A 22,374-nucleotide genomic window follows, 5' to 3' on the forward strand; every position below is an offset into this window, starting at 1 on the left:
TTTCACCAAATGTTGTGCACATGTGTCAAAAAACATGCTCCAAGTTGTGTTATTCAAGCACAGCCATATCCGATGGGAATGATACTTTGCATGTGGCTAAATCCAATATATGTTGAGGTGTGGGCAAAGTATCATGCTTATCATATATGATTTGGATGGTCGAATTTGCTACAAACCCCGTTTTTCACCAAGTGTTATGCACAACCATAAAAAAATAGGCTCTAAGGTGTGTTATTCAAACGAGCACAAACCCGATGGGAACCATACTTTGTACACACAAAAATAACACCTATGTTGAGACACATGAAAAGTATAGTGCCCATTGGATATGATTCGGATGGTCAAAGTTGCCATAAACCCCATTTTTCACCAACTCTTATGCTGCACAACTATCAAAAAACAAGCTCTAAGGTGTGTTATTTGAGCATGCACATACCCAATGGGCACGATAATTTTTGAGTGCATGAATCCAACATTTTTTGACATTCCTATAGAGTTGTGTGCCATTAAACATTCTTTGGACAATCGAAGTCACTACAAAGCCCATTTTTCATGAAGTCGTATGCACAACCGTCAGAGGTGTGCAATTCAAATGCGCACATAGCTGATGGGGATGAGACTTGCACACATGTGAGTCCCATATATGTTGAAGCACATGCCAAGTATCATGCCCATTGAATATGCTTTGGATAGTTGAAGTCACCCCATAAACCCCATTTTTCACCAAGTGTTATGCACACCTGTCATGGATGATTTTTTCCTATTAGTTTCGTTAAGAAGTAAAACTTTTATATGGTGTCGAAAGTTTGAATGCCTTGATAAAAATAAAGGTTTGAAAAATTCGCCAAGATTTGGAACTTTTATGAGAAAAAGTTTAAATTTTTGCCAAGATTTACTTTTTCTTTAAAATTCACAAGAAAATATATAAAATTGTAATATGTTGTACAAATATTGTGAAATTAAAAAAATGAACTCGACAAACTTTTGCCAAGATTTTATATTAATATCTAAGTATAGCTTCGATAAAAACATCCCTAACACCTATCAAAAAATAGTATATGAGCTGTGTTATTCGAACATGCACATACCCAATGGGCACAATAACTTGCATGCACTTGAATAGCAACTATTTTAAGGTTCATGGAGAGTATTGTGCCCATTGTATATGCTTTGGATAGTCGAAGTTGCCACAAACCCGTTGCACAACTATTAAAAAATAGTATCTGAGGTGTGTTATTCAAATGCACACATACCTAATGGGAAGGATACTTTCCTCATGAATTAATACCACATACAACAAGGTGTGTGCAAAGTATCATGCCCATCGGGTATGCTTTGGATGGCCAAAGTTGCCACAAACCCATTTTTTACCAAGTCTTATGCACAATTGCCAAAAAACATGCTAGGAGGTGTGTTACTCGAACACACACATACTCGATGGAAATGATAATTTGCATGTGTGTGAGTCCCACCTATTTTGAGGTATGTGCCTAGTATTGTGCCCATTGGATATGCTTTGGATGGTCTAAATCACCATAAACCCTATTTTTCACTAAGTGTTATGCATGGCTGTAAAAAAAGAGGCTCTAAGGTGTGTTATTCGAATGTGCACATACCCGATGGGAATGACACTTTGCATACACATCAATAACACCTACTTTTCAATGCATTCAAAGTACTGTTCCCATTGGATATGCTTTGGATGGTCGAAGTCGCAAAACAAACTCCATTTTTCATTAGGTCTTATGCACAACCATCAAAAGACATGCTGTGAGGTGTGTTATTTGAATGTGCACATACATCCCACCTATGTTGAGACACATTCAACATATCCTGCCCATCCCTTCTTCTTTGGATGGCTGAAGTCACCATCAACCTCATTTTACACCAAATGTTATGCACAATTGTCAAAAAATAGGCTTTGAGGTGTGTTCAATCTAGCACACACATTCCCAATGGGCAAGTTGTTTTGCATGCACATCAATCCCACCTACTTTGAGGTGTGTGCCAAGTATCCTACCCACCAAATATTCTTTGGATAGTCAAAGTCACCATAAACCCCATTTTTAACCAAGTTTTATGCACAATCATTCAAAAAATAGTATGTGAGTTGTGTTATTCAAATGCGTACATACCCGATGCACATGTTACTTTGCACATGCATAAATCCTACCTATTTTTAGGAATGTTTAAAGTGTCATGCCCATGAGATATTATTTGGATGGTTGAAGTTACCACAAACCCTGTTTTTCACCGTGTTATGCACACCCGTCAAAAAATAGTATCTGAGGCGTGTTATTCAAACCTGCACATACTTGATGGGTAGGATAATTTTCACACATATGAATCCCACCTATTTTGAGTTGCATCCATAGTATCATGCCCGTTAGATATTGTTTGCATGGTCAAACTTGCCCACAAACCCCATTTTTCAAAAAATATAATGCACACCCGTCAAAGAACACAATCTGAGGTGTGTTATTAGAGCATGCACATTCTTGATGGGAATGATACTTTTCATGCACATCAATAGCACATACCTTGATGTGCATACAAAGTATGGTGCTCAAATGGTTAGGAAAGCCTTTTAGGATTAGAGGTGCTAAGCCTCAAACTTGGGAAAGATTGCAAGACTCTCTACAACTAGTGGACATTGGTTCCTATACAAATTTTGCTTGGTTAACGGCATAGCAGAATAGAAACTAAACAACCTGGGCGAGCAGGGAGATTCCTCGCAATAAGAGCTTGATTAAAACTCCAAATTTGCATCCATGCTTTTTCAATTTTTGGAGCCTTTGAGTCCAAAGCCCTAAGTGCATATAAAATAGATTTCATAAAATTAGTAGCATCCTCAAACCATTTCCATATTGTAGGGGATCCCAATGTTTCTTTCAGGTCATGCATTTTCTCCTTTATTGCCCTATCAGTCAACTCTAGCATCCATCATTCAAATGCATCACAATGAAATGTCTTTGTAAGAAAACTCCTATTTTTCACCAAGGATTGCAAAGTGTAGAAGTACATAGTAAATCTCATGGTTGTTGGCAATTGCAACATGGTAGAACCATCACGAGACAAAGATTGCTTCAAGATGTTGCTTTGATCATATTAACTTCACGATGTCTTGAGCCTCACAAATAATATCTTTGACCATGGCACTTGTTTATACCAATATTTCAATGCAAGACTTAAAGTATGCGTACAACACATAGATGCATATAGATTGGTATACTCCCTTTGCAATATTCTACCCACCTTTTTACAACTCTAGCATTATCCATGACAACCTAAACAAACTTTTTAAGGCCTAACTCTCTTATAACCTTTGATAATACACGAGCCATATATGTCCTCGACTTCTTTATATGCAAGGCATCAATTGATGTGTGGAAGGCCTCCCCACGTGGCGATATAACCATCACATTCAATAAGCATGATGTTTTATGCTTGTCCACCTATCTGAGACAATTATGCATCCGATGTTATGCCATTTCTTGAAAATGCTATGATTTATGTGCTCTTTCTCTTCTGCATATGCTTATCAAACAATGTCATAAGCAATGTGTGGTAAGAAGGCGGCTTGAAGCCCGCCGGTCCATAGTTAGCAATGCTTTTTTGTATTATGCAATACTTGCATTTCCACTCAATGTAGTCACCAACATTAATGACAAAGTCCCATTCTAGACCATGTGACTTATGTTTTTTCCCCTATGCACATGGAATACCTCTTTGAGAGGATTGTGACACCCACATAAATCCTCTCCCTGTATGTTGGTTAACAACCTCACAAGGTGGATCAAGTGTTGGGGTAGTGCCTATTTTGGCAATGAGATCCTCTTTTGCACTTCTTGTTCAGCCCCGAGAACATTTTCAGGCATATGAATACTCACATGGGCATGACTCGATGCATCCACAGTTTGCCTAGTCACAACTCATCTTCAAGATTGTGGACAAGCATTTCTAGTTGATCAAATCATTGCCATCTTCTTGTACTCCCCTTTTGTCTAAGTCACCAATCAAGTATGCCCAAATAGAAGCCCCCACATTCTTGAAGGTATGCATGGGATCCAAGAGATGATTGATTTGTAACTTGCCCCAATATGGAAGCTTGTGAAAGATGTGACAGCTGGTCCATACTAGGAGGAGGCTCCTCACTATTAGCTCTCCAATCTTGAATCCGGTCTCTTGCCTTCCTACGGACCAATGGTGGATTAAGTTGACCTTCATGTGCAGGATGATCAAGTGCAAGATATTGAGCATGATGACCTTCATAAACCATCTTCCTCAAATGTTTGGAGTGTCCCACATTCAAAATAGGGCCACAAATAGAACAAGCATGGTACCCTTGTGTTTTAAATCCTATATATATGCATGGACACATAAGTCATTAGACATGCATAGATAACAGCACAATAGAATCATAAAGGTATCAATAGGTATGAAAACACACATATCTGCGCACTCCCTAAATCCTAGATAGTCATGCATGGTCCACATCAAAATTCCTCTGATGTACATGTCTGCAGCTACCTCGCGGATCTAGAAATATCAAAGACACGTATGCCCCTTGATAGGGTCTATAGATCCTCAATCAAGGGTGCTATGTACACGTCCATATTTTTGGCCTTGTACTTCCTCAGCACAATGAGGGCAAGCATGAGGTGTCCCTTGTTTATTGTTAGCCATGGCAGGATGTTGTAGTTCACCAAGACTATGGTCCATGTCGACCAAGATGTGGAATGTAACCCGAAAGGGTTCATGCCATCCATGTGAGCCTCGGGGGGTGCACTACTAAGAAACCCTATATATCACGTGTGTTCAAAGGGTATTGAAAAAATCCATTGACTAAAATTTCTCCTGCAATAAAAACACTCCTCTTTACTTATGAACTAAGTACTTTTTTTTCAAAAATTGAATCAAAAAACCCCTCATGTTATTGTAATTCTATTAAAATTTTCCAAAAAGTTGGATTAAAATACCCCTCCTTTAATGCACGTGGTACACTAAGTTTTTAAAGGTAAAACCCCCGAGTTGCAAGACTGAGATGTAAATTGTGTGGCTTCCTCACAAAGTCTATGTGCTTCCAAGCACTACAATCTACTAGGATCCACAAAGTGTCATCGGTGGACCGGTGTATAGGATGCCACATCATCAGTTGTGCAATGGAGTTGCATCTGAACATGTGCTGTATTCTAGGGATGATGGGAAAATGTCTCAGAACCTTCATTGGGATCATTTCCCCCAGCAAGTCCTGTCTATAGCACCGTGCTCCACATTCCAAGGGGACTTTGGACAAGTAACATAATCACCATACTCGTGAGATGAAACAAAATACAATCATTAGGGCAAGCATGGATGGTGTCATAATCCATCCCAACCATTGTCAACATCTTCTTTGCTTTGTCTCTGGAATTGGGCATGGTATTTGGAATAGGCAACATCTTCTGGAGCAACCTATTACAATTTGCATATCCAAGAAACTTTTGAATGAGATGCTAATTAATTAAAACAATAGATACTAAGATCAAGGCTCCAAACCTCATCAAACTTGTGTCTGACTATACATACTTTGCTTGCAAATTTAGGATTGAGAGGCAAGCTCGTAGTTTTGACATTTTCGCACCATCATACAATAGTGTTGATGCCAAATCTTGCATCATGGTCTCATGCTTAGACATATCACCCCCATCTCCCATGGTGCCAAAAAAAAAATCCATCATGTTCGCCATACCCTCGTCCTCCTCTAAGAGGATCATCCTCAAGATCATCTTGATTGAACTATGGTGGTGGTGCATGTGCTCCCTTGCTACTCTCATCATGTACAAGGATTACGTTCATGTTTCATGTTTGTGTTAATGGGTCATTAGCATTCATTAATTATGCTTTAAAGTAGTGTGAAAACAACGTGATCATGTTTTTTACCGAAAAAAATCATCGAGGAACCGGATAAAACTACCACCAGTAGTACTTATATAATCGGTGGCCCCTCCCTCCCTCCTCCATGCTTGCTCCTCCTCCCCTCCCCCTCCCTCCTCCTCCACCACTGCTTCTCCTCCCCCCTCCCTCTTGCTACTCCCTCCTCCCTCCCTCCTCCTCCATGCCTACTCCTCCTCACCCTCCACACCTGCTGGTCTGCCCCCCTTTCCTCCTCTTCAACTACTAGTCCTCCCTCCCCCATCCCTCCTCCTCCTCGCTCACCCTCTTCCTGCGTGCTGCTCCTTCAAGCCTGCATCTCCACACCTTCTCCTTCTCTGCACTCCTTTAGTCATGGCACCATTCGAGGATGTCTCCAACAAGTATTAGGTTCACTTAGATTTGGAGGCTGAATATGCAAGCACACGTAGTCTAGGATTGAGGGGAGCTTCCAAAATCCACTGTCTTCGTTCGCAAGGAAAGAAGCATCTCGACCTTTAAGTAGAAGGACCCTTGTATCCTTTAGATCCTACCAACCAAAAGAGCCCTCCTTTCCATACAATGCATAAGCTAGTTCGGTTTGTTGGAAATGGACATGCGGGGTTGCTTGGTTATTGTAATCGGTTAAACAATGCTCAGTCAATGGCTATACAAGCAAGCGACATGCGCAGAGCCCAAGCAGAGATGCTAGCACATTTAGAAAATAGCACCATTCTTGCAATGCATAACTCTATGTAGGATCTTCAAAGGGAGAACCAAGATCTTCATGATAAAGCCAAAGCATTGGCAAAATGCATTGGACTTGGAGCAACATAAATTATAAGATGTTGAAGCAGTGAAAGGAAAGCATGAAGTTGAAAACAAAATGAGAGAATGCTTGCTTGCTTATGGAATGAAGAAAGGTGAGTTCCATATGTAGGCACCTCTACATGAGCCACCAAGCTCCACAATCATCTCCTCAATCATCTCCTAGAATCTCTCAATCATCCTATGTGGCATCTACCACCACCTAACAGTGCTTATGGGCACCTAACTGTGCCTCTAGCACACACATAGAACCCAAGGTGTGCCTAGGGCATACACCTTGAGATATCCCATCAAACCCCCCCTCAAGGGAATGCCTCAGGCTATGTCAAGATTACATCTAGTTGTTGGTAAGCTGAAAGGAAAGCAAAGAGTGGACACAAACTCAGAATACTTGCATTATAGAATGAAGAAGAGTGAGGTCCTTAAGTAGGCACCTCATACATGCTCACTGACATCACTGATGACTTCAAAGCTCCACAATCATCTCCTCAATCTGCTCCTAGATTCTCTCAATCATCCTATGTGGCTCTTCCACCACCTAACTGTGCTTGTGGGCACCTAACTGTGCCTCTAGCACTCACACATAGAAACCAAGGTGTGCCTGAGGCATACATCTTGAGATATCCCATCAAACCCCCCCTCAAGGAAATGCCTCAGGCTATGTCAAGGATACATCTAGTCTATAGTTTCTCATGCCATCTCATGGTGGTCAAGGATAAATCTATGGCTAGGTTCTCATGCTAGCAAGGGTTCCCTTGTGTGTAAGGTAAACAAAAGGGATACAAAAAGACCTTCCAATGGTTATCTCCCCTGCATGTACATGCACACAATGTCTGCAGGAGGTACCATGGAGCAAAACATACACATGGCCTACATCATAAGGTGACCAGAGGTGTTTACAAAACACACAAAACACAATAGTTTATTTCATTCATTTTGGAGGACTATCCAGGCTGAGTACCTTGACATAAAAAGAGAGATCTGGAGCATACATAGAGATGTTTTAAAATGCATAATCTTCAAAGAATGCCTCATCTTATGGAGGCTTATCAACTCTAAGTATATTGTCTTTGAAGTTTCTTCCTTTTTGGCTCTGCAAAGAAACATTGGTGTCAACTATGGGCTGTGTGAGCATCACCATGTCCATTACATATTTGGCAGTTGTATCATAGACACCACTAGAAAAAGTAAGAATACTTTCTTGACGACCATCCGTTATAGCTTGGCACCGCTGTGCGACACCCATACTAGCTAGATACTTGGACTCTGCTTCACCTTCTGCCCATTTTACTTAGAGAATCTTCTCAGAGTCTCCTTTATACTTAGATGCCACTTGTAACCTTTGAGCGGCATTGATTTCATTCATAGCCCGCCTGACTATAGCATCAACTATCAAAGTCTATTCTATGCTATAACCGTATGCACCCATCTCAAGCTCTTCTGAGACAGCTTTAGCAACTTCACGCTTTTGCTCAAAGAGATCATCTAAATTCATTTTCGGTACACAGGCTCTGACAACATCAAACACATATGCTTCACATGCGACTACTTTTGTGAAAACGAACCACAGCAGCTTCTTGTGCTGTAAGGCGGACGTCAGGAAGCTTTTGGAGCTTGGGTGATCATAGAAGAGTTGACAGCTTCATACAGATATTGAGGCAATGATAGCTGTCTACGAACGTCCCCCTCTAATGCTCGAGCGATAGCATCGCTGTTGCGCCTTCAACTATAGCGTGCACATGTGTAGCAAAAGAACATATGTTTTGAACAATGTTCAGCATAGATTTATGGTCTTAATGGTCACCGAGAATCCAAAAGCAATGAACACTGACAGTCTTCAATGGAACAACTCAAGAATGGTGATGCCACAATAGCCAGGATAGGGTGTGTGGGCCTCAGGAGCGATTGCATGGGCAGCAAGTGAGTAGGGTCACTAGGAGAAGCGTGGGTAGATGCTAAGTGACGATAAAGATCATGCAACTGAACAAATCAAATCCAGAAATGTGTGCAGATCCATGAATGGAACGAGTAGTTGGAGAGCAGCAGGAGCTCACGGACAATTAGCCATTAACGTTAAGTATCTTCTGAGTTGTTCTTCTATGTTACATCGTAGGAAGCTCTTGAAGGCGACGGTGAGTAGAGGTAGTGTGGATGACAGGCTGAAGAAAGTGAATAATGGGATGCTGTACATAAGCAACTCAAACTATGGGTTCCTTCCAAGGAGAAGGAAGGATAGAGGAGAAGTGCTCAAGGTGCACAAGCTGAGGATGAGGGAGGCTATGGAGGGTAGTATGGCTCTGATACCATGTTGGTAAGCTAAAAGGAAAGCAAAGAGTGGACAGAAACTCAGAATACTTGCATTATAGAATGAAGAAGAGTGAGGTCCTTAAGTAGGCACCTCATACACTAGTCTCATAGTTTCTCATGCCATCTCATGGTGGTCAAGGATAAATCTATGGCTAGGATCTCATGCTAGCAAGGGTTCCCAAGGGTGTGAAGTAAACAAAGGGATACATAAGACCTTCCAATGGTTATCTCCCCTGCATGTACATGCACACAATGTCTATAAGAGGTACCATGGAGCAAAACACATACACATGGCCTACATCATATGGTGACCAGAGGTGTTTACAAAGAACACAATAGTTTATTCCATTCATTTTGGAGGACTATCCAGGCAGAGTACCTTGACTCAACATAAAAGAGAGATCTGGAGCATATATGGAGATGGTTCAAAAAGCATAATCATCATAGGAGGCCTCATCTTGATGAGGCACATCAACTAAAAGTAAATTGGCAGTTTTTGGTTTTGTAGCTGCTTCCTTTTTTGCCTTACAATACTTTTCATGGTGATTGTTTTTGCCACAATATTTGCAAGGATTGATCTTGAAGCAATCTTTTGAGAGGTGATTAGACTTCCCACAATGTTTGCAAGGTGAAAACTTGCCCATTTGAGTTTTTATGGCATAGGCTATGTCATTGCCTCTTTGGAGTTCCTTGTGCCTTTCTTCTTCTTGAAGAGTAGTAATAAGACCTTCAAGAGTAGGATTAGGAAGCTTTTTCAATGTGGTAACAATATGATTATAATCTTTGGGCATACTTTTGAGCAATACTACCATTGCATCATCTGTAGTGATTGGAGAGTTGATAGAAGCAAGTTGAGTCATGAGACTCCACATGTGATTGACATGAGCAGCCAAGCAAGTGCCACTAGCCATCTTCAATTCAAAGAAAGAAATCTTAAGTGACAATTTTGAGATGTGAGAGCTAGCACCAAAAAAATATCAACCTTCTGCCAAGCTTCAGAAGGAGACTCCAAATCAAAAATGTGATGAATATAGTCATCTCCTAAGCCAAGAGCAATAATGCCATAGACTTTCTCCTCTCTAGCAGGATCTCGTGCCAGGTTTGTAGGAGCTCAGGATTCTCCAGCATTAGAGTTTGTTGAAGAAGAAGTTGAAGTAGGTTTGACAAGGCCCCAGAGGTTTTCCCTCATCAATGCAAACTTAACTTTCATCTGCCATGTGTGAAAGCCTTTACCATTGAACTTATCCATATTCAAGAAGATAGCCATGAGAGGGTCTAACCCAAAATGGGCAGTGTCTACTCTCTTACAAGGCTAGAAAGAGTTGAAAAGCTTCAAAGTACAAGCATTTATTGTAGCAAAGACTTGTAACCAAATTCCATACTAAAAATCATAATGGAAATGATTATTCAACTTGCATGCTTCATAGAAGTGGCTAAATGAAAGTATTCCAAGCAAATCCAAGTATAGCAACCTAAAGGAAAGTTGTAGCCACAATTGTACTGATGCTATTCAACACTTTAAAACATCAGAAATGCTAAAGTAGCACCTAATATAGCACCAAACTCACAAAATTGTCAAAACTATCCAAAACAAAGGCCTAATCTTGGAGGGCTTGTATCTCACTCTTCAAAGCAAAGAAAAGAGGGCTTTCTAGGTAGAAATAAAGCTGGTATACTAGAGAATATCCACTAAAGAAGAGAGGTGAAATGCCGCATCATGTCGCCCTAGCCAGGAGCTTGAATGTTGACTGGTTTTTCGTTTGTTTCTCCCTCCTTGGTGGACCATTTCACTTCAAATCTAGACAGGGGCTAGCTCATGTTGTTATGCAAGTGTGGCTTAGAGGAATTTTGGAATGGCTGCTCCAGCAAGTCGTATTGCATGAAATAGCATCAAGAAGAAGGCGGTTGTTGCATGGGTCTATGGGCACCATTGCCTAATTGCTCTGACATGGAAGGTCGCCCATATGAAGGGTCTCTCCAGCCAGAAGGACCCTGGGAATGGTTGCTTGTAGGTAGAGAACTCAGCCCTCCAAGTGTTTGGGCAAAAAGGGGCAAAATGGAGAGGAAGGTGAAGAAGAAGAAGAAGATGACATGGCATAAATGGGCTCAAGGAGGATCATAGTGCTCTGATACCATGTTGAAGAAGTGAAAGGAAAGCATGAAGCTGAACACGAAATGAGAGAATGCTTGCTTGCTTATGGAATGAAGAAAGGTGAGGTCCATATGTAGGCACCTCTACATGAGCCACTAAGCTCCACAATCATCTCCTCAATCATCTCCTCAATCAGCTCCTAGAATCTCTCAATCATCCTATGTGGCATCTACCACCACCTAACTGTGCCTCTAGCACACACACATAGAACCCAAGGTGTGCCTGGGGCATACACCTTGAGATATCCCATCAGAAGAGTCACTCTATAAGCTATTTGAGTCCAAAAAAGGCTTGGAAAGATCTATATACAATCAAGTTCGACGAGTCATAGAGAAGGAACGAGAGAAGGTAGAAGAATGAGTGCAAAAGATGAAAGAAACACCTTTGGGATTGAAGGAGAGGAAAAGAAGGTACTTACATAACATGGATGCATTGGCAATCACTGGTGGTGCTAGAAAGAGGAGAGTCCAGGCTACAAGGTTGGTTATCAAATGTTCCAATGAGATTACACTCTTTTGTGCTACACTGTTTGTGACTAAGTTTTTATTGTGTTCTTCTTTAGGAACTGCATGGAAGATGTGATGGGAAGAATGGACAGGGAGATATTAACTGTTCATATGCTCTAGCTAGTTTATTGAAGTCAAGTGATGTCATTGGGATACTAAGGGACCCAAGACACAATCACCTACGTGTGCAAGTTGCTAAGGAGGTGATGAAGGACTTCAAGGATATTGTGGATGCAAATGAGATGCTTGTAGCTTGTGATACTGCCGGTGTAAGTTGTGAAGCTTACACATCTATTTTCAAAATTTTCAAGTTTGCTATTTTGGGAAAGTATAAGAAGTCTACAGTGCCCCTACCCACACCTTGGTCTGTGAGACGTGCACAGCGAGAAACAAACCAATGTGCAAGAGAAACGCTTGGAGGGTCCCATTGCGTAAGGGGCACAATGACTTAGAAGAGTAAAAGAAATCTAGCTTGCAAACCTTTGAGATGAATGCTTTCAGCAAAGTCTACTTAGATGTTGAGAAACTGCAACAAGCAATGGTCAAATTCTATGGCATGAGAGAAGATGGTAAGAGGAAATCCATTATAGCATTGTACTTTACTTAGTTCATTTTCTATATCATGTTTATCCTAACGATTTTTCTCTTTTGTTTTACAGATTGCAATGGAAAGCTATATTTGTCATCAAAATGGATGAAGCTCAATTGGTGAAAGAACACAAGTTAGAGAGATTCAGCTCTACATTATGAGAATAAAGCCTTAGCCTTTGTTCAAGGGGATGAAGAAGTAGAGCAAGATTTCTCAGTGCAATCAGAGAAAGATATATGGCAACTTGCAGCATTTGAGACTCCAAAAGAGTGCCATTAGATATTGAAGTGAGTTTTAGATAGAACAGGAAGCCCATCGACCATCCGAAGAAAAGAGGAAGGGCAAACATTGACAGTCAATGGCCATGGAGCCTTTCAAGTTAAATGGCATCTTGTTGGTGATTTGAAAACCCTCAAGTGCTTGCATGGTTGTGATATAGGGGCAAATGCAATGAACACATGCCTTTATTGCATGTGTTCACAACATAAGCAAAAGGTTGGCTTACAATGGTAGAATGGCATTCTATCTTGTAGCCAAACGCAAGCTCCCAATCGAAGGATCCAAAGTGGGATCCCATCTTGCCCATCCCACTCTAGAGAGTACACATATGTACTTTACACGTAGAACTACAAGTACTTGATAAGTTGTATTTGCATCTTGTTTATGCTTGGAATTTAATTCCGTAAGAAGTATTCGCACGGTGCATTGCAGAAGCTGAGAAGTTATTGTCAGAGATGGGATTCCATGGAGGACATGTCAAACTTAAGGAGGATAAGAAATGTTTGGGGCAACACAAAATTTTCCTACAAAAGTGTCCATGGGTGGAGGGAAGGCAAGGAGATTCCTATCAAACCACAATCTCGACAAAGACAAACATACATTGTCTCAAAGTAGTTTGGGTTGGGAATATTGGAAAGCATTGTGTGAATGCACGACCAATAAGGCTTCTCATCCTCAAGTAGCAACTTTGAGAGCTAAAGTATAGACAAAGGTAGATGCATTGATAAAATTGCTTCACCGGGTTCAAATTGATGAGATGTATTATGAAAGGTTCAAAATGGCCGTGAAAGAGTTTATGCAATTAATGGTGAAAGCATGGGGGGAGTTGCACATTACACATTACATGGTAATCTTGGCACCATTGTAATATATAGCACTTTCTTTATAAATAAAATTTGTTGCTGATTTGATTCTCATCATGTTTGCAGCATATTCTCTATGCACACGGACCATGGTTTGTACAAAATTGGGGTCCTTTGTCCATTTTGAATACACAAGGCATGGAGAAGTCGCACTATAGAGCCAAGACAAGAGCTAAGACAGCCTACTTCAAGAACTCAAGGCATGGTCATGGTGTCACTTGTAGCAATGCATTGCATGAGATGTTCGACTAGTTTTTTAGATGTTTACTAGGAAGGACTTTGAAGTCTGAAAAGGAAAAGGCATCAGAACTTGCAAAAGCAGTTCAAATTGTATCAAAGAATAGAAGGCATAGTGCTTGGAAAGCATCCATAGGGAGTCGAGGAGTCACACGTTGGTTGCAAGCTAGAGTGAGAGAAGGGAGCAGATGGGTCCAACCACCAACAAAAGCTATGGTGTAATTGTATACAGCTATAAAATAAATATATTGCTTATTTTAACCACAATTTGTATACTCACTCTTTAATATCTTGCTTATTTTGACCACAATTTTTGTACTCACATGACATTGGGGAAAGTGGGGACATGGTGAAGGAGGGGGGAGAGAAGGGAGGGGCATGGGGCGAGGGAAGGGGAGGGGTAGAGTGGTAGCAAGGGTGGGGGGAGCGGGGGATGGGGGGTATGGGGGAGGGCAATGGGTGTGGGCGGGGCAAGTAGAGGGAGGGCAAGGGGGGCAGAGGGCGACAAGGGGGGGGGGGTGGGAGGGGTTAGGGCGAGGGCAGGGGCCATGATGAAACCCTAAATGTAATTAAAAGGGATGTCAAAACATGATGGGTCCTTATAAAACGTTAAAAAAAACCCTAACTCTCATTATTCAATGGCAAGAGTGAATCTAGCTGCAACAACACTAACATCCTCCTCTCCTGTTGCCAAATACATAGCCGTTGCCATCAATGCCTTGCCATGAATGTTCGATCCAAAGGCATTGATAGCAACCAGGTTGGAGTATCCAACAGCGCGCGAGAATGCCTTGCACTTCAGCAGCTCCGAAGGACCTCGAGGAGAAAATTTGTTGTGAAAGACCACGATATGCTCTGTGACTTTGCCAAGGTAATGGGCCAAAGAATGATCTCGCCCAAATGTGCTGCGAACATTACCCCATCAAGATGAGAATTCATCAAGCTCAAACACATCCTGCAACAATTCAACAAACATTAGAAGACCGACAAAACAAATTATACTGAAAGAACATCAAAATAAAAAATATTGTTCGAACTTACCACCACTACAGTGTCATCGGCTTCTATACCTTCCTCATTTGCAATGTTGATGGAACTAGGTACTGTGTGATGTTCCAATTGGGAGGTAGATGCTTTCTCCTAACCTGTGTTGGAGGTGGAAGCTTCTGCATGAGAGGGTTGTGCATCGTATATGAACATGTCTACATCCCTCATTGAAACCAGTGTCGTCAAGAGAAAGTCTTCCATTGTCTGGTCTTTGGTACCTAAAACCCCGAAATCTTTGACACTTGTGTCAACATCGAACCCTGATAGGACTCTGAGTGCCTCATCCTCTCACAGTCCAAAAAGAATCTCTATGTCATGGAGGACTATGTACTCTTATCCAATGATGATGTGGGGGGACAAGGACCATAATTTTGAGTCTGGGTCAACGGTCTCCGATGCAGATTCTTGCTCTACTGGGGGCTCTTGAAGTAGGCTCAATGCTTGAGCTGCTTCCATCTCCTCTATTGGATCATCAAGATTCTCTTCCATGTAGATGTCCGAGTCTAGTTTAGGGTTGACCAGATCAGCAGTTCTACTAGAGGGGGTGCTAGACGATGAGGCTTCTTCCTCTAAATTTCCTTCTTGGAGAAGGAAGATGAATTTTATCTCCCATGAAAGGAATTTGGTGCCTATATTTCCTATGATCCCTGTGTCTAGGATGTCTTGAACTTCGACTGTCCTAAACACTTCGTCTATAAGGTTGTCACAAAAGCGGGCCAAGTGCTTTACAAACTTGGGTTCCTCTACAAATAGATACTTTATGTAATCTATGGGAACCCATCTCTTTGAAGTGTGGTCAAGTGTATAGGCAAAATTTGAGAAATTATCTTGCATGTAAAGGATGAGATCTGAGAAGTCATCCTTGGCTCATATATATGTGCCTAGGACATTTAAAGTCTTATCAAACACTAAAATTAGCTCTTCCTCACAATTTACAAATGCAGTTCGTAAGATGAAGCCATGGAACGCAGTTCTAGCTGAATCCATGGCAAATAGCAATTGATGGAGGCAGTAACTTCTAAGGATGGGAGTTTCTATGGCTCTCTAAATGTGAAAGTGAGAATGTGATGTAAAAAGGGCTCTTACCCCTTAATATATATCAAAACCCCAAAAATTAAAATTAATCATAAAATCCCCAAATTTTTTGATAAACATTTACCATGAACTAAAAGGAGAAAACATTAAAAGAAATAACATTTTAATTTAATTGTCCATCATCTCTTAAAGCAATAACTAGGATTTGATAGGCAAAAAAGTAAATGCTACATTAGTTAAACACATTGTTAGCAATCTTTAAAGTTGTAGGAGGAATGAAATTGGCACTATGCATGCACTTCTCCACACGATGACTGACTTCTGACCTAGTTCCCCAATTCATCCCAAGTAAATCTTCAAGAGCATTTTCATCTACACACTTGCAGGACCACATAGTTTTTGTTCTATGCATATGCATATTCTGAAATAAAGAAGCAAAAATCTATAGACGCATAAACCAAGATAACCTTGCCCATTTGGATCCAAATGTAAACTTCATGGCCATGCCCACATCCTTTGCAATCTTTTCCTTGTACGATTGCAATGTCCTCAAGTCCACATTGCTGCAATCCATGTCTTGAAGTTGTGGTGTGCAATGGTTTGCAGACGTCCATAGCTTGATGATGTCATTGGAGTGATATATGTTGCATTATACCAATACACATTCTTCATTCGCAAGGAGACCAACTTCTCCCGGGCATGCATTTGCTTACCTAAATCCTCATGAATCGCAATGAACTTGCCTATGAATGATTCAACTGGTTCCCACTCCTCGAGGTCTGAAGGGAAAACATCTGCCACCATGAATAAGAGCTCTTAGAAACCAAACACAAAATTTCCAAATGGACTCATTATACTTATAGGTGAAAAAGGTACATAGATAGAAAGGCTCATAGTGTGATGGTATCCTAGATTGATTGAATGATGGAGGAAGCCTTATATCTTTTCCCATGTAAACATGTTGCACTTTTGCAAGCCATCCTTTCTTCCCAAACTTGAACTTCAAGATGTGCCCCTTCCATTCATGCAAGATGTCATGTCTCTTGCTCTTGGGAAGCTTATGTGGACCTTTGGCCGATCCTTTCATCGCTATCCAATCATTTAAGCTGTAGGTGCAAGGGATCCACTCATCCAATGCATTTTTGGTGTTTTGGAAGACACAAGAGGCCATAGCATTGCGTGGTCTTGTAGCCTTTCTCTCACCATGCTTGGAGAGGTTGCAATAGCAAGAATGGGACTCCTACACAAGGCAATGCAGCTCCAACAGAGGCACAAAAGAGGGAGAAGGAGAGGGACAGAGCATCATCAATAGAGGCACAGGAGAGGGAGAAGTGGAGGGACAAAGTAACAACAAAAGAGGCACAGGATAGGGAGAAGGAGAGGGATAGAGAAGCTCCAACAGAGGCACAGTAGAGGGAGAGGGGAGAGAAAGAGAGAGAGAGAGAGGGAGAGGGAGAGAAAGAGAGAGAGAGAGAGAGAGAGAGAGAGAGAGAGAGGGAGAAGAGAAAGAGGGGGAAGAGGGAAAATGCATGGGATTTGGTTCAAATCTGAGCGATTTGGCAGGCTAGACCAGAACAGTGGGGGGCAGAGGCCCTAGAAAGAGGGAGGGGAGAAGAAAAATTCGCCATTTGGGCCCTACCATCCCATTGAATGCAATTTTGGGCTCATGTGGGGGAGGTGCACCTAGTAGGAGGGTCAAACATGGGTTAAGAGGGGGGGGATGGTTTGGGTGGTCCCTAGTGTAAGGGGAGCAACCAATAGGGGCTCTCTACAGGCTTGCCCACCCTCCACCTCAACATACCATTACCCCACACCTTCTAGCACTCTCATTGGTACACCTCAAATCACTCTCTAATCCTTGAAATTAGGAAACACTAATTGAGGCCCCAATTCTCCCCCAATGTGAGCCACCTCTCAAGAGTTTGGAGTGGATTTGTGAGAGAGAGGTGCCACCGGAAGAGGATATGTGTCAACATGCATTATGACACCATCCATGCTTGCCCTAATGATTGTATTTTGTTTCATCACAATTATGGCAATTTGGTTAGTTGTCCGGAGTGTGGAGCACAATGCTACAGACATGACTTGTTGAGGGAGACAATCCCAATGAAGGCCTTGAGACATTTTCCCATCATCGACCCAAAATACAACACATGTTCAGATGCAAGTCCATTGTGCAATTGATGATGTGGCATGCTACACACCGGTCCACTAATGACATTTTGAGGATCCCTGCAGATTGTGCTACTTGGAAGCACATAGATAACATGTGGCCAAACTTTGTGAGGGAGCCACACAATTTACATCTCGTGCTCACAATGGATGGTGTGAACCCTTTCGGCTCACACTCCACATCTTGGTCGACATGGCCCATAGTCTTGGTGAGCTATGCCATGGCTAACAATAAAGAAGGGACACCTCATGCTTGCCCTACTTGTACCGGGGAAGTACAAGGCCAAAATTTTGGATTTGTACATGGCACCCTTAATCGAGAGTAATTGAGGTGCTGCAGACCCTATGGAGGGCCATACGTGTCTTTGATATTTCTAGAGTCTCGAGGAGGTCCACAGACATGTGCATCAAGGGAACTTTGATGTGGACCATGCATGACTATCCAGGATTTGGGGAGTGCACAGGTACGTGCTTTTGCATGCCTATTGCTACCTTTATGATTCTATTGTGGTGTGATCTATGAATGTCTAATGACCTATGTGTCCATGCATATATGTAGGACTTAAAACACAAGGGTACCATGCTTGTCCTATTTGTGGACCTAGTTTGAATGCATGACACTCCAAACATATGAGGAAGATGGTTTATGAAGGTCATGCTCAATATCTTCTATTTGATCATCCTGCACGTGAAGGTCAACTTGATCCACCACCGGTCCCTAGGAAGGCAAGTGACTTGATTTGGGATTGGAGAGCTAATATTGAGTTGCCTCCTCCTGGTATGGACCGGCTTTCTATCGTTCACGGGCTTCCATATTAGGGCGTCAATCACGTCTTGAATGCCATGCATATCTTCAAGAATGTGGAGGCTACTATTTGGGCACACTTAGTTGGTGACAAAGACACAAGGGGAGTGCTAGAAGACTTGCACGAGATGGGTAGGATGCCTCACTTGTGGCCCCAAGAGTGTGTGCGTAGAACTCAAGAGCATGGTTCTATAACTTTGGAGGGTGGTTTAGGAACCCAAGAGCATCCTCCATGAATTGTTCTCCTAAACGCACCATGGATCCTTTCCAAGGTAGAGGAGGCAAGGGTCAGGGTGGATATTGCATCTTTTCAAACACCCATAGGACACATGCGTTTCCTGAGGGGAGGATGTCCATTTCACGAGCGATCGAGAATGAGCCAAAGTTTAAATCAAGCAACTGGGCAATGAAAAATGTCTATCTAAATTTGTTTCATGATAACTAATAAAAGACAAAAAATATTCCCATGCATTGCTAGAGCATGGACGAGCACATGTTTAACAATGGAAGAAAGCTCTAAGTTAAAAATATTCACCCAAAAGCATTGAAAGGTTCTTACTTTACATTGTGTTTAAGGAAAGATTTATTTGGGATTTGATAATGCATCCTAGGTATGAAATCACTTGCACAACAATATGGAAAGTCTCTTCCACTAAAAGAAATCTCTACTATACATTTTGGTTTGACAGTGCATTGTAGGTACAGGTCTGTAAAAACTATTCCACTAAAAAAAAGCTCTTACTCTAGATCCCTTGCAATAAAAACAAAACTTTTTAATTATGCATAATTTGGCCATTTTGGCAGTTGAAATGAGCTGAAAAGGCCCAAAAACTTTAGAAATGACTGTAAACATGGGTACATTTCAATGATGTTTCAAAACCATGTCTGGAGAAGAAGTGCCTCTGTTTCTAGCCAAAGTAGCCCACTACAAACATAGGCACTTCTTCTCTAGAGGGGGTTTTGAGAAATCACCAAAAGGTTCTCATGTTTACAGTCATTTCTAAGGTTTTTAGGCCTTCTAAGCTCATTTTTTGTGCCAAAAAGGCCAAACTACGCATAAATCTAAAGTTTTGTTTTAATTGCAAGGGATTTAGAAAGTATATGTGTATATATATTTACTTATTTATTTATTAATTCACTCATGTATTTATTCATTTATATTTTTTAAATATCATATGCAATCCTTGGTATCCCAACCATGGGATATATGAAGAAATCGATAAACACTTCTTTGTATGGCACAAAATTATAGCATGATAGAACACCAAATTGGAGAATTTGGGAATCTCCCAAGTCTCATGTTCAAGTAAGGGGTTAAGATTTGACCATGTGGCCAAAACTTGAACCCTTATTTGAAAGTGGTACTTGGAAGGATTCCCTAATATGGTGTTTAGGATGGATTCCACTTTCAAGTAATGGGTTCATATTTGACCATGTGGCCAAATCTTACCCATATTGAAAATTCCCAAAATATTTGAAAATTCCCAAATTCTCTAATGTAGTGTTATAGACCACCATTACTAAAATACATATTCAATCAACCTAACCTATTTGCCCATAAGGCTTGATGGTTAGAACTCATCTAGTCATACTCGAAAGAGTGCTACTTTGAGCACCTCTTGCATTTGGAAGACAAATATTCAACTAAGTAAATTTAAACATGAGTTATTTGAGTACATTGTCAAGCAAATGATGGTGGGAAAGCTTCCTAACAATTGGCTAGAAATGGATTTGGTATCATAGTACATTGTGTTCATGAACTATAATGTTTGATTAAAAGGAAGTTTGATCATCTATAGGATGCCTCTTATATCTACGTTAGATATAAGAAGACTGATAATTTGTAGGATGCCTCTTATATCTACATTAGATATAAGAAGACTGATAATTTGTAGGATGCCTCTTATGTCTACATTAGACATTTTAGTATCCACACAAGAATTGGCTAGTCAATATGGGGATACAATTTTTTCTTGTTTCTTATATAGTCTTAGCTATCCTATGCTATCAGTGGCATTGTCAGGTATGCTTACTATAATATCACCTTCATTATATTTCATACAATTTTAAATGATGGTATAAAATATTGAATCTTACAAGTGCATGTGGAATAGGTGGATCTCACAAAAAGAGATCTCTATATTGAGCATTGAGAGGGCTAAGGTGGACTCCATTAAAGTTGTGTGCTTTCTTGAGAACCACTTTCCCTGAAGCATTATGATGACTCGGGTGCTTGTACATGTACTTGATGAGGTTTCCATTACAAGAACCATTCATAGTCATTAGATCTTTTTCCTTAAACGGTTTATGAAAACCTTGAAGGGATTTGCAAGGCAAAGAGCTAGACCAAAGCAAGCATGGAGGAGGGATGGCTTGTCCAAGTGTCATTAGTATACATCACAAAGTTTCTTGCATCCATGGATCCCAATATGCCTCATGCTTGGAACATCAAGGATGATGATCGTGTCATTGCAGAGGTTCCCCAAGGTAAAGGGGTTGAAAGAAATATGATCGAAGAGAAAAGAGAGAAATTCAATAAGTTTTGTGTCCTCAATAGTCTCGAGATGCAAAGATGGGTGGAGAGATATGAAGAGGCCAAAGCAAAAAGAATAAATGAGAGGGCGAGATTTAGAGTCATGCATAGGCGAAGGGTGCCATATCCACTAGACCTTGCTCTTCTCCGCAGACACATACTCCATGATTGGCTACAAGAAGCTGTTCGTGAAACCGAACATAATGGAGATGACGTTACTGATTGAGAGCGAGAGCTTGTAGTCAAATATATGCCAAATGTAAGTTTTAACCTTTCTACTTAATTTGGAATTAATGATCACAATTGCTACAAAATGCATCCTCATTGCTTTAATCATGTTCTTTTGTAGTACAAAATGTATAGTGCATCATGGTCACATGGATGACATTTTTGTGTTGAACATATCGATTCAAGGAGTCACATATGATTGTGGAGTCATGGCTAACTTTGTACAAGATATCCAAGCAAGTCCTTCTGATACCAATCTTCTCTCCTCCTAGTTAGATTATTGTGAGACCATACGTGACATCTATGAAGTTGATTTTAGACAATTTAGTATTTTCATTCTTGATGTCAAATGGTTTCAAACTATCTACAATGGTCCCAATCCTACAGTCAAGAGAGACAGCTTTGGTTTTTTTGCGATTGGCTCCATCAGACCCTAGACTGCTGATGAAAGTGGTACCTTTGTTCTTCCAGAGCATTGTCAATAGGTACACACTAATGAATTAATTAAAAGCTAATATCTTCATTTTCGAACAAATGTTGGTAGATGTTCATATATATATTTTGTAATACTCGAGCATAAATGAATATAATTACTAGCACCTAATTTTGATCTTCAACGTAGGTGGCCTTTTATCTAGATTGTTTGGATCCAAGATGGTGGTATGTGGTCCAAGTTGCTCCTCGAAGCAAATATATTTTTGAAGATAAGAATGTGGATACGGATTTAAGATTTAAATAATGATACCGATGGATCTAGGAAAGAGGATGAAGATGACGATATGGGCCATGAAGAAGGTGATAATAGTGACACTGTATTAGAGGAAGGTGGAGATCACGACTTTGGGGAAGAAGAGGGAGAAGTAGAGGCCGGTGAACTAGAGGATCAAGTCTTAGGTAGACA

The 22,374-nt window shown here is 40.9% G+C and overlaps 1 pseudogene; it reads right to left on the bottom strand.

Annotated features, from left to right (window-relative positions):
- Positions 1-5,558: 5,558 nt before the first annotated feature.
- Positions 5,559-8,788, bottom strand: LOC147885030 (protein PPLZ12 pseudogene; annotated as a pseudogene).
- Between the last annotated feature and the right edge of the window lie 13,586 nt (positions 8,789-22,374).

Source organism: Dipteris shenzhenensis, chromosome 26 (assembly GCF_047967505.1).
Source record: "Dipteris shenzhenensis isolate YYH24624 ecotype China chromosome 26, Dip_SZ_1.0, whole genome shotgun sequence".
Classification (NCBI taxonomy): Eukaryota; Viridiplantae; Streptophyta; class Polypodiopsida; order Gleicheniales; family Dipteridaceae; genus Dipteris; species Dipteris shenzhenensis.